We start from the raw sequence: 18,663 nt of genomic DNA on the forward strand, positions 1-18,663 counted from the left end.
GTTAAGTGTTATCTGTTGAAACCAGCTCCTTTGGACTGATAGTCCCAGAAGTTGGCCAGTTATTTAGGTACCAGCATTATTACTTCCTTTTTGAATCACAGAATCACAGAATGGTCAGGGTTGAAAGGGGCCTCTGGAGATCATCTAGTCCAACCCCCTGCTAAAGCAGCTTCACCTACAGCAGGTTGCACAGTTGCATCCAGGCGGGTTCTGAATGTCTCCAGAGAAGGAGACTTCCCAGCCTCTCTGGACAGCCTGTACCAGGGTTCTGTCTCCCCTTGGTGAATCCTGGTTCATGATAACCTTTCTTGTCCTCCACATGCCTCAAGATGACCTCCAGGATGAGCTGTTCCCTCACCTTTCCAGGGATGGAGGTGAGGCTGTCCGGCCTGTAGTTTCCTGAGTCCGTCTTCCTGCCCTTTTTGAAGACTGAAGTGACATTGTCTTTCCTCCAGTCCTCAGGCACCTCTCCTGTCCTCCATGACCTTCCAAAGATGATGGAGAGTGGCTTGGCAATAACATCTGCCTGCTCCCTCCGCACCCACGGGTGCATCCCATCAGGACCCATGGATTTGTGGGTGTCAAGTTTGCTTAAGTGATCTTTATCCTTTCTCCAGACTTTCTCTTGCTGCCAGAGTCTGGGATTCCTGAGGGCTGGCCTTGGCTGTAAAGACTAAAGCAAAGAAGGTAAAAGGCAGTAAAGATTGAAGCAAACTTTAAGATAAGTGGTGAAGTGCAATACAATGAAATCAAATCAAGTCTATTGAGATTTTCAAAACTTCTATTCTTATATCCTGCATTTATTGGGAAAATACATGGTGCTGCTTGTAGTTTGAGATTGCCATGGCTGATTGGTATGACGCAGAAAACAAAACATTTCTAAAATGCATCTGCTGAAAAGTGCGTCTTCAGAGAAAAGAATAGCGCTGCAGGGTGCCCTGCTTACTTTGTCTTATTGACATTATGTCAGATCTGGTCAAAAGACAAGCAAAATCATCATTTTTCTAACCACTGCCACTGTAGGCTCACTGTGGAAGCTAACAGCCAAAATATGATCTTCCTGGCCCATGAATCAATAGCAGCAATAAAGCATTTTCAGGTCATACGTGTCTCTCAGTTGTACCTGTATAATTCCATTGTGAGAAAGATTCATTTACATCTGAGAAACACTGCTGCTACTGTTTCACTGAAATAACGAATTCAAGGGAATTACACTAATTCACCTTGTGGATTATGAATCCCTTCTCTTTCACTGGAAGGCTCAAAGGCTGAGTTGAGTGCATTCCCCTGGTAGACTTGCACAGGATTTGAGAGGACAGCCTATTCTGTTTAAACCTTATAAACCATTGCATGACATCGCACTGTTCTTCCATGTTCATTGCTTTTCCCAGCATATGCTCATGTCTTGTGAAGGGTCACCTATATAAATCCCTCACTGATCTTGCAGGCTTGGTCACAACCAGCTTGTGCTTTGAAGTTACCAAAGAAAAAGTGCTGGAAAAGTGCATGGTATTAATAGGTGCTACCATGAGGCTAATCAAACCATATGGATTGGTATTTTACTGTCATCTGAGACATTTGCAGCAGCAGTAGCTGAAAGGTTTTGTCCATACAAGCCTGGCATGAAAATTAATGGATTACAAATCAGTCACTCCAAAAGACCCCATTTTATTTTAATGTCCACGCTCTGGAAGAAACTCAGAGAAACTTCAGGAAATCCTCAAATCAATATGTATAGCAGCTACCTTCCATTTCTCAGCAAAAGGGAAAAGGGATTTGCTGAAAATACGTTCCTCTTTCATTGGCTCTATGAGACCTCTGTTCTCTGATAACAGGATGAAATGAATTTCAGAGTTACAATTAGATTTTGATTCTGCAGAAGTGAACTTTAGTATATTGATAGCAATTAACTCCTCCTGACAGTTAGAATAAAGCGCAGAGACAAATGATGTCATACCTGTTAAACAAAAGGTCAGATTCAAACTACAACTTAAGTACCAGATAAGGATTCCAAGCAGTATTCAGCTGCATACGCTCCAAATTTCAATCCTGGAAAGCCCAATCAGCTGCCTCTTGACACTGGCAGCTGAACTCTGGAAGACCCCACTTCTCATGTCCCTTGGATACCCCTAGTCACACCAAAGGATCTCAGGTGGGTACATGACTCACTAACACCCTGGATAAAGTGCTCATGGGAGAGACATCGGGCTTTTGTCTCAGTTTTGTGGTTGTACTGGCATTAGCTGTTACTGGCTGAATCACAGAGAGTCTCAGAGCAAGGACCTGGTCTGTAGCTCAGGATTTCTGCTGCTCTCCAGGACTGTGATTTCAACAGCCTCAGGCAGGTCACCCAAACCTATTTCCAGAGGAAGTTTTCTAACCGTTGGCTGCCAGATTAAAGAGGGATGCTACAGTCACTTCTAACTCCTGTGTTTTGAAATGAAACTGAGCCATGATCTGTCCTCAGAAGAGCACAGGAGAAAAGCACTGCAAAGGAGAAAAGCTTCTTCCTCAGGAGTGACCCCTACATCTGTTGGGAGAACCAATCTTACCTACCTGAGAGAGGGATGTTACAAGAAATCCCAGCCCTCTGCAATCCACTTTGGGCTTGTCTGGACCGCCCCTGGCCCAGGTGTGTCCCTGTCTGGGAAACACTACAACGCATCAGGACCCTGGGGACTCTAGTTCTTACTATTCAACAAGTTAGATAAATCACTTTTCCCACCCCGTCTTCTGATTCGCTATCTGGAAAACAGGTATAATGATGCTACTCCACTAGTTAAGTGTAATGAGGACTATCGCTGGAGAGCTTTGTCTAAAGAGCTAGGTGGTGTTATACATATGTATGTTATATATGTATGGTACTATATATATGTGTAATGTTTTACGAAACACTTCACAGTGAAGTACTGTTCTGGATGGCATTAGAGTGGTTTTGTACATAATATTTTCTATTAGTAGTGTATGTGTGGTATAACGTGAATTTATTATCTTACTAGTTTTAATGTAAAATGCACTCATTTTACAGAAGAAGAAAAAAAAAAGACGTCTGTACTTGATTGTTGGATTGTCAGATAGGCCATTCCTCCCAAGTTATGTTCCCCCCCCCCTCTGCAATTTCAATTGTAATTCAAATTGTCAGTCTACAAAAAGAAACACCGCTTTTCTCAATATTTGCTCCTGACCACAGTGAAAGCAGAAAATATTAAAAATTTTATGAGAAAGCATATTATGATGCTCCAAGCTGGCTTGCCTGGACAAAAGAATTCCGAAGAGAATTGTTAGGCTTTAAATAAAATTTCAGTATTTTCTTTGTTAATTAAAACCAAACCATGGGATGACACTTTGGCTGATATAAACTGAGATTATTGTGCATTATACCATGTTAAGGTTTCACTCTGGGACTCTTCTATTCACTTGTACATGCAAGAGACATTTCAAATGAATGTATTCCTTCATAGTAGAACTGTATTTAAAAGTAAAAAATGTGTCATGTTTTCTCAGATTATTTCTAATTGTCCTCAACTTGTCTCAAAGGAATTTCATTTAAGAATCCATAGTTTATTTATAGCTCTTAAGGATTATAAAATGTCGTTTAATTATATGTAATAGGTTTACTGGTGCTTTAGGTATAACAATTAATTATAAAATATTTATGTTATCTCACATTATGGATTTTAAGCTGATTCACTATTTTAATGCTATTTTTGCCTTTAACTTTTTTCTTTTGTACAGACAGAATAATCTTCAACAGATAAGAGTGGTAATACTATTACTTATAAATTTTATTATTGTTGTTGTTATTATTACTACTACTACCACTAACTACTACTTGTAAAAATTATTTTGATTTCTGTTTATCAATGGCCCTGCACTAAACCAGCAACATTTGTCTCAGGGAAAAGCAAATTACATGGAGAATCTAATTATTTTTTAATTGGTAAAATGATTTCTGTGTCTGTCACATCTGGTTTCGAGGCTAGATTATTCAGGTTTTCTGTTTTATTCTCTCTGTCTTCTCACATTTACTTTTTAAATGTACTTCTTACTTCTCTGCTATGCTTTCTTTCCTTGTGCTATCTTTATTTACTTTCTTGTTTCTTGTCTGCTTAGCTAGAAGACCTAAAGAAATCACAAGATGGTACAGTCTGACTGCAGCCCCTTGCTTAGATCTTTTAAATCCACATTTCTGTATAGAACTGAGAAGAGAAATTTAATTAAACTTCTACAGCTTTCCTTAATCTGGAGTATCAGACAGGTGTAACACCAATCCTTGAGCCTCTGACAGCCAGACCATTTTTGGCTTCTGCAGAGAACAAGCTAATAATTTAAGCATTTCGCTTCCTGCCCACCCCCCACACCCTTTTTTTTTTTTTTTTTTTTTTTTTTTAATATCTCTTTCTTTTTATGCATTCTTTTGTCTGTTTAGAAATGTTGATGAATCCAGATTTGCAGAATTTTTCATGGACTGATGACTACTTGCCTGTAAAGAATAAGCTAAACATGCACATCCATAAGATGTGTCTCATCTCATTTTTAACGTATAAACATTAGATCATTTAGACTTAAGTTGGCTCTAGGTTTCTTCTATAGCTGATGAAAAGATATAGGCACTTCCATAAAGTGTTGTTCTTCTTTCTTACTGGATCTCCCTTTTCATGACTATTGCTCTCTAGGATCTCATCTGAGTGTGTATGTAATCAGGGCATGGATGTTGTGTTCACCACTCCCTGGTCCCCTGTGAAATCTATTAATACTATTCAAAAGAAAAGACAAAAACAGATAACCTGAGAAACTCGATTTGTTATAGTTGCTATAGACCCAGAATCACCTGTCTTTCATCCATTTGAGACCATGTGTCTGTAACAGCAGTTCATTAGCCTTGATGTACGTGCTTCCTAGCAGCCAGCAACAAGACGATGCTCTGACCCTCCAGTCCACTGCCTTAGCCTGATTTCTTTCCATATAGATGAATTTCGTTCTTCCTTTCAAAAACAGGGTGGTCTTGACCAAATTACCAGCTGCAAAAGGTCCTTTGCTGTTCCCTGGCCACTCCTACATACTGCCTGGAGGAATGTTAGGTAGCTTGAGTCAAAAAAAAAAATAAAACGCTGAAAGCAGCCTGACATTTAAGCTATTGGGATGATGCTAGGTCAAGATTTGAGCCATGTTCTAATCCTGCCTTATTTGCTACTGTTTATTTAGCTTTAGGACTCTACAGGAACTATTTATTTGTATTTTCTCATCACGCAGTCTTTATGTACAAGTTAACATTTTCAAAGACACAGCACAGGGAAAGACAAAAACATGTGAAGAACTGTGGACTGCAGTTACTGGGAACTGAACTCAGCCAAAGAAGAAGAGTGATGCATACAGAAGGTCAAGATATGATGTCTATATGGGCAGGAAATATGGCTTCAGATTTGCATAGATCTTTTCTGAAACAGAAATGTAAAAATATAACTGCTCCTGGCTGTGTGCTTTCTCTTGATGGCAAACAGGAGCCTGTAAAACTCTCAACTGTGGACCCAAAATGTTTGTACCAATAAATGGAAACTCTCTTGCTGCTATTACCAGATCTACTTTTATCAATTGTTTAACTGCTTTGCAGTTCATTCTGACACTTTCTATTGTGTAGCTGAGATATATTTGTTAACATTCTTGATGCCTTTCCTTAGCTGAATTTTGACCATCCTTTCCACTTTTTTGTTTGCAGTTTTCTAAACTAAGAGTTCTTTAAATTGTTTGGTTATGCAGGTCTATTAAATATCACTCTCATTCAAGCAGCTCTTTCCTCCTTCTTTCTGAGCTGGTCTATGACATAATGTAACAAGGGGAAAAAACCTGTCATGAACTATAGCCATATGGACAAGCAGCTAATTTGTCAACTATTTTGTTTTGAAGAGGAAGCAATTTGCAGTCCAGGTGATAATGAAAGACAGGTGATAATGGGCAGTAGCTTATATTTAGAGACTTGTGTGAGTTTCTGAGGTCCTGTGGTCTAGCACTTCTCCTGTGCATTTAAATTCTCTTAGGTCATGTTTCTCCATCATTGTGCATCTTACGGACATTTACCTGCAAAACTATCCTGTAAGTGGCAGATGGCAAACCACAAAATCATAAGGACCTCTCTCTCTGCGGCATGCCATGCTTTGTCCTTCGCTCCAAAATTTGGAAGGTGTATAATCATATTAGTAAAGCAGTCCAGTCGGGCTACACAGCTTCACTGAGAGATCAGATTAATTACTTGGACTGTACTGTCACTGCTGTTGTTTCACCACTCAGGCTACTGCCTTTGCATGGAATTGCTTCAGGCACACAAGCTTGCTCAGAACTGACTCGTATACACATAGCAAGGCAGTGTGCCACGAATCTCAACTATTCCTGGAGTGATTTTCTCGGTATCATGTAAAAACTGTCTGTCTGGGATGGGAACTGAGCTCACAGTCTGTGGCTCCGGCCACAATACCACGCGCATGAGTCTATCCACCCTTGATTTTTTAGGTGTTGAGTGTGGAAAAGAAAATCAAACCTACCTGGAGATTTTATATAATTGATATTTTATATTCTGATCTCTGCCTCAATGTATCTAATTTCTACCAAACACCAACAAACAAATTTCCTGCCATTAAAACTTGAGAGTGGGTCTGATGTTCTTGCTGATGGCCTTTAAACAAGACAGATATGAAATCAATAAAAGGTTTCTTTTCTCTAAGTGAGGCTAGGATAAAGTGTCACTACAATTCACAAATCTTCACCACCTTTTCAGCTCAGACATGTCCCATCAGTGGTAAAACAAAAGCAAATGGAACAGAAGTATCTACTTTTCTGAGATCACCAAGATGATTTAGTCATTTAGACATTTAATCTGAAAAGGTAAAGGTCTTTGTACACTTTTTCACTTATCCATCAGTAAACTAGAGGTAAAAGTATTGGTAATGACAGATTTACCCCAGTAGAAATCCTTGATGCACCTGAAGAGGATCCACATTGTATTCTGATCTTGTTTACTTTTTCATCCTATTTTTTATGTAGGTATTTCTGAAATGTCAACTTTCAGGCCTTAGAACAAAACAATTGAAGTTTCTTCCCCGTGGAGGAATGACAGGCACATTTTTATATTTACTGTTATTGAGAATAAACTATTCTCTTTTTCATTATGCAAATCGATCCAGAAATAATTAGGGAGTATGGTAATGTTATATGCAAATCCCAGCACTACCAATTTGTGAGATGTTCCTATTTTATGTCATAGCAAAGAGTCTTTGACTTTCAAAGCACATAAATACAGTATGCTTTGTGGAGTTAGGAGGAAACAACCCCAAATGACGCACTCAGTTACTTTCTTAACAAAATAAAAGCAAGGAAAGTTGCCTTACAATTCTCTCAGTTTTATTTTTTGATAATAACAGTAACAGACAAGAATAGATCTTCTGGGACATCTTCTCTCATTTCCTGGTATCACAGGTTGCCATGCCAAATACTCCTTTTCCACTAACTAGTGGAGAATGAGCTTTTGCTGTCACATCTTCCTTTAAAAGGTTCCTCATAAAATCTTTATACTACAGATCTTCACAGTTTTTAGAAAAAGTTGGTTCCAGTCAGGTGGACAACTTCAAGTTGGCATAAAAATTTATTTGCTTCTTTCCTGATTTATTTATGGAAGGAAAGCAATCAAAACTCTCTAAGCTTCTATTTTTCTGTGCTGAACAAAGTAAGCTGTTTTTATCTTGCAGTTATATTCTTTCTGAATGTCTTAACTTCTCTTCCAGTCCTTCTTGAATATGGAGGGATGAAAATTTTGTCCAGAATACCAGCAGGAATCTTTAGTGCCTTGTTGGTTGGCTGTAGCAGTTTCTGGAAATAGTGTTCTAACGTAACTTGCAGTCATTACCTTCTGGTTATAGTGCTATCATTGTGGTTGAACCTCACCTTTAATTGCACAAAGGTTATTTTTATAACTCATGAGAGTCTTAAAACAAAGTGGCAAACCCTGGGTGCCAAGCTTTGGATGAAGAAGGTCTATGTCATGTATATATCACGAAAAATGTCCAGAGGATGTGATTCCAGTGTGGGGGCTGATCAGGACCATGGCTATGTGAGGTCTCTCTATAACTAGCCATGGTGCATAAAATGCACAGTTAAGTAAATGTCCCAAGATTAGAGATTCAGTGAGAGGCACTGAAGAATCAGAAAAGATGCTATGAAAATGATAGCTTGAAAGATGTGAATCTCTCATATGTAGGCCTGAAAAGTAGGGAGCAAAAAGGTGGATTAGAGTCACCCTTTCCAGTTTTCCTCCATCCTTGTGTGAAGTGGAGTGAGAAAAAACATAAAAATCAGGCTCACACTGTTCACACACTTGAGATCTACCAGGCTTGGCATCCTTATCAGCATTGCTTTTTTCTGAGCGTACATAATTCATACAATTTTTTTTGTCAAATCCAGAGTCCCTGAAGGATTTTAAAAACTTAAAAAAACACTTTTAAAAAACTTACATGAACTCAGATTTGCATTTCCCATTTCACTCTTCCTCTCTAAGTACAGTTCAGTAATTCAGACCCATTTGAGTGATATAAAATACATTTTAGAACCAGCAAGTTAATTATGCTAGAGGCGGATATCTCAGAAAAGTAGAAAAGATGGAGGAAAAAATAACTTAGATTTGACTCACTGGCATGTAGTCCATATGTTACAAAGGAGCTGAGGAGCTGTAATTTTTAAACAAACTTTAATAATAAAGTCCCTCCTACTGAAGTAGCTCAGTTTAATGTCAAATAAAGCACAGTGAAATAACTTCTTTAAGTTTGGTGAAATGAAAAATTGGGGTGGGAAAATACTATGTACAGCTAAGTCCAAAAATATTTTTCAGATTTTTCTGCAACAATGCTAAATAAAAACAAATGAAAAATACATTTTGCTGTTAAGTGAACCTGACATGTTTTGCTTTGTGTTGAATTTTTAACCTGTTTGTCTAACTTTAATTTTCTTTTGATTTCAGTCACTGTTTGTATGAGTCATGTTTTTCTGAAATAAGTTCTAGAAATTTCAATGACCACTAAGCAGTGCTTCCCCTTCATAATCTTCTGAGATGAGACACAGTTCAGAACATCCGAGTAAGGTTCATCTCAGTCTTGGCAAATACCTTTTCCCCCATCTTTTAATGGTCATGAGATTCCCTGCTGAAGCAGCACATGTAACCTAGCTCTTATGCTTACAGCTAGAGAGAAGCCTTTCAAACTCAACTGCTAATAGTGCCACTTACTGCATCTGTGATCTTGGGGCATTTACTTAACTGTGTATTTCAAACTGTTTGTATCTAAAAGGGTGAGTGCTAGTTACTGTCACTGAGGCCTTGTTACATTTGCAAATGAGATTTCCGCATTCCCACAAGGAATTTAACTGCTTACTCCAGTTGATTTCAAGGGAAGCCCAGGATTTAATTCCTTTAGACATTTCTGAAAATTCTGTCCTACTTAATTAATATCCATTCAGAACTTTGAACATATTAAAAATGTGTATAAATGTGAAGTATTCTTGCTGTTCATGAAATATCCATGCAGCAGGTTGAAAGGCATTTGAGTGATCAGGCATTGGAAGTCAGGCATTTTTTACAATCAATTTAAATACTGAAATAAAAGTAGAAATCACAATAAATACAGACTGAGACAGTTCAAGCAGCTATGGTTGCACTAGTACTCAAAAGCAGTGAGGGTTTAGCTGATATGGGAAAAGTGGGCGCTTGGACTTAACGAAATTCAGTTTTAAGATTATGTACCAAAAAACCAAAGAAAAATCCAAGTTCCTAAATTCCTCTATAGTGACTAAATAATGTTTTTAGTTTTTCTCAAAAGTGCTGCATCACCCTCATTTCCCAAATGTATCAGTAGAAGGTGTTGAACGCTCGGCACTGCTGAAAAATCATGTCACCTTTTTAGAAGATTGTGGGATGGACTTTCAAAATAGCTTAACATGAAATTGTGAAAGCATATAGAGAGTGGAAACACACAGAAAGTGGAAGCAAGGACAGGTAACCTGGAAGGAATACAGAAATGTCTAATCATCAAAGGGCCAAACGTAGGAAAACTAAAGCCCAGCTGGAACTGAATCTAGCCAGGCATGTCAATGGCAACAAAAGCTTCTGCAAGTACATAGCTGACAAAAGGAAGACTAGGGAAAATGTGGGCCCGCTGCTCAAGAAGAGGGAGGAACTGGTTACACAGGACATGGAAAAGGCCGAATACCTTCTTTGCCTTGGTCTTTAATAGCAAGACTGGACTTCTGGAATCCCAGGTCCCAAAGACCAGAGAGAAAGGCTGGAGCAAGGACAACGTTCAGTCGAAAATAACCAGGCTAGGGAATACTTAAGCAACTTGGACATGGGCCCTGATACAATATACCCAAGAGTGCTGAGGGAGCTGGCAGATGTCATTACAAAGCCAGTGGATAATGTTTGATCAATCATGATGACTAGGACAAGTGTCCAAAGTCTGGCAAGTGTCACTCTTATCCTCACAAAGGGCAAGAAGGAGTACACAGAGAACTATGGGATGGTCAGCCTCATCTTGACCTCTGGGAAATTGGAGGCTGAAAAACCATTTCTAGACAGAAGGACAGGAAAATCATCAGGAATAATCATCATGCATTCACCAAGGGGAAGAGTCCTGCTTCACTCTTGTGAAGTCCTGCTTGACTTGGACTCTAGGTGGCCTTGCTTGACATCCAGATGTCCCTTCCTACATCAATCATTCTGTGATTCTGTGATTCTGAGAAGCCATGTCTCTCTGTATAAGGAGAAGGAGATTGCTTTAAAAAATTTGCCTTATCACTTAGAGTTCAGAAAACAACTGTTTTAATGTTTGATGGTAAATCAAAATCTCATTATATAAATGTATGGTTTGGGGTACAGTGAAACACCTCCTTCAAGATAATATTTTATCCTCCACAAATATAAATCTATGCATATTAAATCTTGAAATGTTTCAAAATGAGCAATTCCAATATTTGGGAAATATATTTTTTTTAATTTCCATTTAAAAGTGCTGCAGGGTCATTTTTTTATCTGAATCCAGGTAAGAAGTCAACAGCTACTCTTAATTTTGAAATACATAACTCTTACTGAGAACCTTAAGAAAGACACTAATATTCTATTTGGGTTAATCCAGCAGCTGTTAGATGTCAGTATTGTCCCATGGAAGTCCAATTGGAAGTAGATTTCTCTGGCTGTAAGCAAGATAGCTCTTCAACTGTGAAGTTTGGAAGAGCTAGCTGTTGATGTTCAGCACCTCATCTATTAACAAGAGACTTTAAATTACATACTCAGTGGAGCAGTAATCATTAGAGCAGACTCAAGATGCACAATAGAGATTTAATTTCATTGGAACTGTTCCTAATGAAATTCTGCATGGTGCAGGCTATTTAAATTACATTTTTGGGTGGGCCAAAAAAAAGGTATAAAGAAAAAAGTAGTGTTGTCTTAAAATATTTGTTAAGATTCCTTTCAAAAATTCAAATCAGATATGATATGTAGGTTGGGCAGTCCAATTTTTTTTTTTTTCAACAGAATAATATATTTAACCTTTATGTTTCTCTCATGTATGTGATTTTCTACTATCTGTATATAATGAAAAGTCTTTTTTTCCTAAGCTTTGAACACTGCTTCATAATACCCTGGGGAGTTCTGCAAGGTTATTAAATCCATTGCTTTGTCACAAGTTACTAGAGGCTACACTAACTCTCTCCTGTGTTTGGAAAGCTACTATAATATTTCTGGTCCTCCGCAATGAATAATGTGATCAGTACCTTAGGGAATGCAAACAAAAACATTAGTAAAGTACATTTTCCAATATTTAAGAGGGTAAGCCAATCCTCAAAACAAAGTTGCATGTTCTTGAACACTGTCTAATAACATTAACCTGAAATCACTTGATTTAATTGCCCTGTTAAGCAGTTTATTGCATTACTTATGGGATAATAGAATGAGTTCAAAGTGGGTTCATTGCATTATCTTATAAACAATGTAGCACATCATTAAACAGGATGATAGAAATCAACGTATTTTATAAGAAACAATTATGAAGGCTCATGTAAAGCCGCTAATGTGAATAGTAGAAAGACCTCACTGTGACAAGGGAAAAAAGGCCTTTGCAGGGATAAAAAAGACAAAGCAATGTCAAACTGTAATTCCCCAGAATCAGATTAGAAGAACAATTCTTCAGAATTGTTAGTTTCCCTCTAGTCTGATACGCTGCCCTTAAGTCTTCACCTAGAAGTATACTGAAATCTCTTGCTTGGTTTATGAATAACATTTGCAAACAGGTATCTTCTCAGTTCTGTTCTTAGTACATTTAGCACAGATGTGTGACAATCCTTTAAGCAGCTAACTCGAAAACTTGCGGTGATCTATTTTGACTTGTTTGTCCACAGAGACTACAAGTAGAAATGTTTGGGAGAGGCCAAAGAGAGAGGACAGCTGATCCAATCTGCTCTGGAAGAAGGAATTTCACGTTGTCTGAGGGAACCGGCGATGCAGAGAGAAATACTGGTTCGATATCACCTTAGTGCCTGGTCTACCTGCCCTTGCTTGCTACAACGTCTTCACAGTTGTTTTGGTACATCCCTGGGAATTTAACGGGCAAGTGTATGAATGAGGCATCCAGGTTTTTTCTCAATCCCTTTGGAAATGAGAACAGATCAAAGCACTGGTATACTCTTCCAGAGATCAGATCCAAAGTGAGAATGGTTCAGTGATTCTAAATGATCTGTAAAGCATTTGCTTGCTGAGCTCCAGTGTGAAGGTGATGGAGGGAGAGAATCCAGGAGATGTCAGACCCCCCTGGCTGAATGCCTGTCCTGTATTAGGAACATTTCATGCTCCACCTTTCAATAACTGCTGCAGTGCTGCCCATCTCACTCACACTGTGTGCACTGGCATTTCCATGTACACTTGAGGGGGGTTTAATTAATCAAAGCAATTTTCAGAGTGGAGAACTAGGAGATAAGTGATTAGCTCCAGCTATCTGCTTCTTCCCTGGTTTGCAACCCAGCTGAGCAGTGCAGAAACTTCAGGGTCTAATTTGGCTAAAGTGCATTTATATCTGGCACAAGTGAGGTAAAAAATGGTATCAGGGAGCTGTTGCCTCATGGCTGCAGTGAAAACGTACTCTGGGTTCCTCCCAGTAAACTATAAATTTATTCCCTCAGAGCTCTTAGACACATTTCAAGAAATTTTAATAAAGCTTCTCTCCAATGCATTATTATTATTATTTTTTTTTTCAGAAAATTCTTAGGTGGGAGGAATGAGCTCCAATCAAAAAGATTTGGCTAGAAATAATGCCAGTAGCATTTGTCTGAAGGTTGGGTATGGTATGAGTAACAAAATCTCTCTACACCACAGATGTTTTCCAGAAAAGATCATCTCATATGATGAGAGCTGCACAGTCTTGTTCACTGAAGCCATGGTTTATTGGCTATAAATGTTTATGAGAGTGTTCAGCGTGAGGAAACTGTTTGGTTTCACATACACTACTTGCAGGACCATCAGATAACAGCTTTTATTTACTAGTTCAATAAAGTAACCTTAAACAAAGTGTCCTGATCTCCTGTGACTAATCTACCCTGCTTTGTATCTCCCTCTGAGATTTATCCTCTGAACAGATTTGTAGTTTTAGTTAGCCTCAGTTTCAAGAGTCATCTATCCTGATCCTGCAGGAGGTAAATGAGATCTCCTCCATTCTCCTGCAGTGGATGCTGGAAGCATTCCCTGACCTATCTATGTGATCCTGTTAGGGCTCAAACATAGCCGTGCTACTATTTGGAAATTGTTAGTACAAGAGAGATAAATGATGCTACTGCTATTCACATTTCTGCTTTTTTTCTGAATATAAAGAATATCTGAAGTAGGTAGATGAACACTTTCAGTTTATTCCATGGGCTGAAGAATCAAATGTTAGGAAAAGGGGGTACTTCACACATACATATACATATAGATTACCCATATATGCATGGCAAGTCCAAGACTTCTGGGATTTATCAGATTATCTGTGCCTTTGTAAATGCAGGATTTGAGCATAGCATGAAACCTGATAGACGATATATCATGGTTTTTTTTTCATAATTACCCATATTGGAAACCCTAAAATTATCTTACCAAAATGACAAATTCTTGGTAGGAGTATAAGCTCAGAACAGATGCTAACCTGATCAGTAAAAACCTTGTCATATTAAGAGAGTACATGTTAATGTGGTCACTGAACAGGCAAGTATATCTTGCCTACTCCCATTCCTATGGGGATTCAGTTTGGAAGCAATCCTTTTGTGAACCAGGAGGCTTTCCTTTCTTGTCTTTACCCTTCTGCCCCCCAAAAAACTATGTTCAGAAGAAAGGCACTGAAACAAGGAGCCCATGACGTACTTGCTTTTGAAAGAGCTTGCAGCTTTAACTTTTGTTACAAACCTCCCTTGGAGAGTTCTGTGAAAGTGATGCTAAATTGATAGGGAAGCCCGGCCTCAAAGAAGCTAATACCAAAGTGCCCTTTATGAGAGTGGGGCAAAGATTTTACTGTCTGTAGTAATAGTCAAAACCTTTGTACTGACACCTTTGCAGCTCAAAAAAGATAGACTATTACTGTACTATATTTTACCACTTATTTAGAATGAACTAGTAGTTGCTTGAAAAAAAAGTAGCATTGGTCTTAGCTTGCTTCTTTGAAGTCAGTGATTTGACTTCAGCTTTTCCAATGGGGAATACTCTGGAAAGGTTTGACATGTTCCCAGAGAAAGAAACTTCTAGTAGCAGCAGGTTAAAAAATAACAGCAACATCGAGTCTGAGCAACAGCATTGGCTTTGAAATTGCTCTTCTTTTCTGCTGTTGTCTGGAAGGAAATAATCCGACAAATTCAATAAATTTCCTTTTTATTGATTTATTTCTTTATTTTTATTTTTAGAACACAATTTCATTAGGTGAATCAGGCTTCCATTTTCTGCTTTTAGCCTCCATATTTGGCAAGATATATTAAATAAAGTTTTGAAAGCATTTCATCGTTAAAAGGCTAACACAATAGTATGGTTTTTAGAGTATCCAGAAATTAAACAATTGTAAATGGACAAAATTGATATCAGATTCTACTGTTCCATTTTCATGCAAATCTGCTGAAGGATTTCAGAGCAACCTTTCCTGAGACTGGAGTGTAAGAGCTGCCATGCTGGGTCAGACAATTTTTCTAGCTGTATCTTGTCTCAGACAGCGGTCAGCAATGGGTGCTTAGGAGAATAATATAAAGATATTAACTTATTAAACTGAAACGTCTGAAGCTGTCTTATCTGTGTCATATCATAAGACTATGAAGCTGCTCCTGAGCTGCCATTGTGCACAGCTTGGAATAGTAATATAAAGCAATACTTATTGCAGCTTGCCGTAGCGGGGTTGCAGTTCTCAAGAGGAGCTCAGTGCAAACACCTCTCAAATATACTCTAGCACTGGGACAGCTCAAGCAGCGGGAGGCAGTAACCACCTCACTTCTTCAAACCTGCCTTTTCAATATGCTAAAATCTGGGTAAACTTATAGAGATCCTTCACTGAAAGATGCCCTGCCAGCTCCTAGGACACACAGCTGTCCTAGGCTGGAGACTATAGGTGGAGCTGCAATTTGTCAGTTCAAGCTTTTATCAACACGAAAGCCTGCTTATTCATCATATCATAATACAGAGGGAATATTGGCTTATAGTCCACCTGAATATATTGAAGATTGAATGCCACAGTTTATCTTTAGAACAGATAGAGCTGTATTAGCCCTAGGGAGGCCAAGGCAAAGGGAAAAGCTAATTGGAGTAAGATAGTGCCAGTAGTTTTCTCATTATTCTTTGTGAGCAGGAATGGAATTATGCAACATGTCCATGTGATATACCTAATGAATATTTTTTCTGAGGAGCATCTTTCGTCCAAACTTCACCTTTCCACATTTTACAGGAGATAAACTTGCTACATTTCTATAATTTGTGCTAGCCAGAACAATTAAAGCCCCTTACAAGCCTTAATGAATTAAGCTTTTTGCATTTCAGCATGAAGAGGAAGATGACAGAGGAAAATTACCATAGTTACATAAACGAAGCACCTCTGTGAATGTTACACTGGGCATTTTAACAGGCAGCAGAGGTGAAAATTACATTTTTCAGCATCTATAGTACTGATAGTCTGGATTCTGTGGGAAAAAAAGATATGAAAGTGAAGATTATCTCAAGGGCAAAAAATAGAGAAATCTCTCTTGTCCTGTGTATGTTAGATGGTATGTTGGAAAAACTGTACTTAAAGCCCAAGCAGCAAATTGGAAAATTACTTGATATCTGGAAAAAAAATAATAATATTATCACTGGAAGAGTGAACTCAGCCTTCCACAGAACAAACAGTTGCTTTATCCAGTTCAGTGGCTTATGAAAAACTGATACATAAGCTTTATAATAGACTTAATATTTTTGAGGTTGCCTGATCTCATATGGTTTGTGCAGAAAGACATCAGAGTAGAAGCTTATAGTGCCCAACACTACTCTCATTCACAAAGCCCAAATGAAAAGGGATTTGCATGGAGGCAGTAGGCAGGTTAAGAGAGAGGATGAATCTTCCTTTCAACTTGCAAGCAGGGAGTGAGGTAATTTGCACTTTCTAACCATAATCTATGAACTATTCTACAACAGCCCTGCTAATACAAGCATGTTTCCTGTGAGAGTATGGGTACACAGCTCACTCTAGCATCATAAGCAACAAATTCTTGTGGATACAGCATCTTTCCCTGTATCCCTTAACTCATATGGGCTGCTGAAATGCTGCATTTCTCATGTGTTTCCTTCCAGCTGTCCCTGGTCATGCAGAGTGCTGCAGGATCTGGGTAACAGGCTTTGAGAATGCCAGCTGTGAAATGAAGGAGAGAGAGCAGGGGTTGCTTCATGCTATCTGTTTTCCCTACTTTTTTTTTTTTTTTTTTTAAATAATTATTGCTTTCATGCTGTGACTGTAGCATGTGGAGAATGAGATAGCTGAGCATATTGACCTCTTGTAAACTTTTATACAGTCTATATTTATATATGCACAAAGATATATGAATATGCATACAGATATGTTAGTGAATGTAGTTAAATGCATGTGTGTAGATCAATGTATTCATTCACTAATGACCTAAAAGGATAATGGGCAGTAACTGTCTGGTCCCACTGCATCAGACACTCCAGTCCCAGAAAATCACTGACATACATATAAACACGTACGGTCCCTCCTTAGTGTTCAGATCCTTGTTAAGTCCTGATCACCAAATGACTAGATAATTCATGTGTATAACACAAATAATTAACATAGACAAGTATCAAATCTGCCGTACATGCATGAAGCTGTTGGTCTTGTCTTGTAGTAGCATAGATGATCCAGGACCTCTGGACAGAAACAAAGTTTTATGTGAGAAAAGTACTTTTCTGCATATTCATTCCAAGCTCATTCTATGGGCATTTGAAAGGCTTCTTATTTTTATCAGCAGTAATGTGTGCAGTTGTATAAACCTGCACTCGCAGGTTTCTTGTTAGCCCACAGCAGCCTCATTTTTAAATGAGCTCTACTTCCTCAGGAGGTGCATTTGAAGCTAATGTACTTAAAAATTTACTTCAAGTGAGAAAAAAAGATCCTTCTGTGGTAAAACAATGGTGCAAGCAGAGACCTTGTTTTTTTTTCTTTTTGTACATGCTGGAAAGTTTGAGGCTGGATCCCATTAGGTGATCAGCCACAAGCTGATGCAGCTTAATATTTCTCATCATTCTGGCTTTCCTGGCTCCTCAGGCACCTGCTCCCTGGAGATTCAGGTAGAGAGAGATTCAGATAGGACACATGGAAAATTACCTCTCAATTCTCAAAAATGGAAGTCCTGTGAATAGTGCCCTTCAGGAAAGAATTGTTCCTGCTTTTCAGAAGCACATTTTGTTTCCGGAAAAATCCCCATGTGAGCCAAGTAATAAATATTTTTTTAGGGAAGAAAATTTTATTTTCCAGTCATCTTTAGTCCTTTGCCATTCCCTACAGTTTCTATGTGACATCAAGAACAAAACCATGACAAGACACTGGAAAGTCTGAAAAATCCTGTCTGCTTCTACTAGAGGAAAATTCCAGTGGGGGAAAAAATCAGAGTCCTTTCCACTTCTGCTCCCATCTACTCTGCGAATCTCAGGGGATTTTGAAACATATGGAATTTCTTCAACAACATTTTTCAACCAATGCTTGTTACTATCCTGCTTACTATAACATTGAAATGACACACTGTTTTTTAATATTAATGAGAACAGCACTGCAGTAACAGGATGATTTTAGATCTTGGACTTTAACATGGAAAACAGACATCTTAGTGAAAAAGAATGTACAAGTGTAGGTTTTGGGGAAGGAATTACAAGTTTTGTGTGTGAAAGAGAAAGGGACAGATAAGAGTTGGGAAAAGGCAGAGAAATTTGGGAGGCAAGCCCTTAGCAGTCAGATTTCAGGAGAAAAGAAATGGCTTATCCTATCAGGTATGCGTATACATGTTCATTTGGATGGGAGCTATGCACATGTCCATCACAAGATGGTCAGGTACTTTTGTTTAAACCTTAAGTAAACTTGGACCTTGCTTTAAGTTAGAAATGTCTGGCCAGATAGT

At 38.4% G+C, this 18,663-nt stretch overlaps 1 long non-coding RNA gene across 2 annotated transcripts in view; it reads right to left on the bottom strand.

Moving 5' to 3' along the window:
• Positions 1–468: 468 nt before the first annotated feature.
• The window catches only part of LOC121083863, a 30,398-nt gene continuing 12,203 nt past the window's right edge, over positions 469–18,663 (bottom strand). The window contains exon 4 of one of the 2 annotated variants that reach the window (XR_005826507.1): positions 469–673. This is a non-coding gene — a long non-coding RNA (uncharacterized LOC121083863). Of the gene's footprint in view, positions 674–8,980; positions 10,785–18,663 lie in introns of those variants that run through there. The other variant, XR_005826506.1, reaches the window with a different exon arrangement.

The sequence above is a fragment of the Falco naumanni genome, chromosome 2 (assembly GCF_017639655.2).
Source record: "Falco naumanni isolate bFalNau1 chromosome 2, bFalNau1.pat, whole genome shotgun sequence".
In the NCBI taxonomy this organism is placed as follows: domain Eukaryota; kingdom Metazoa; phylum Chordata; class Aves; order Falconiformes; family Falconidae; genus Falco; species Falco naumanni.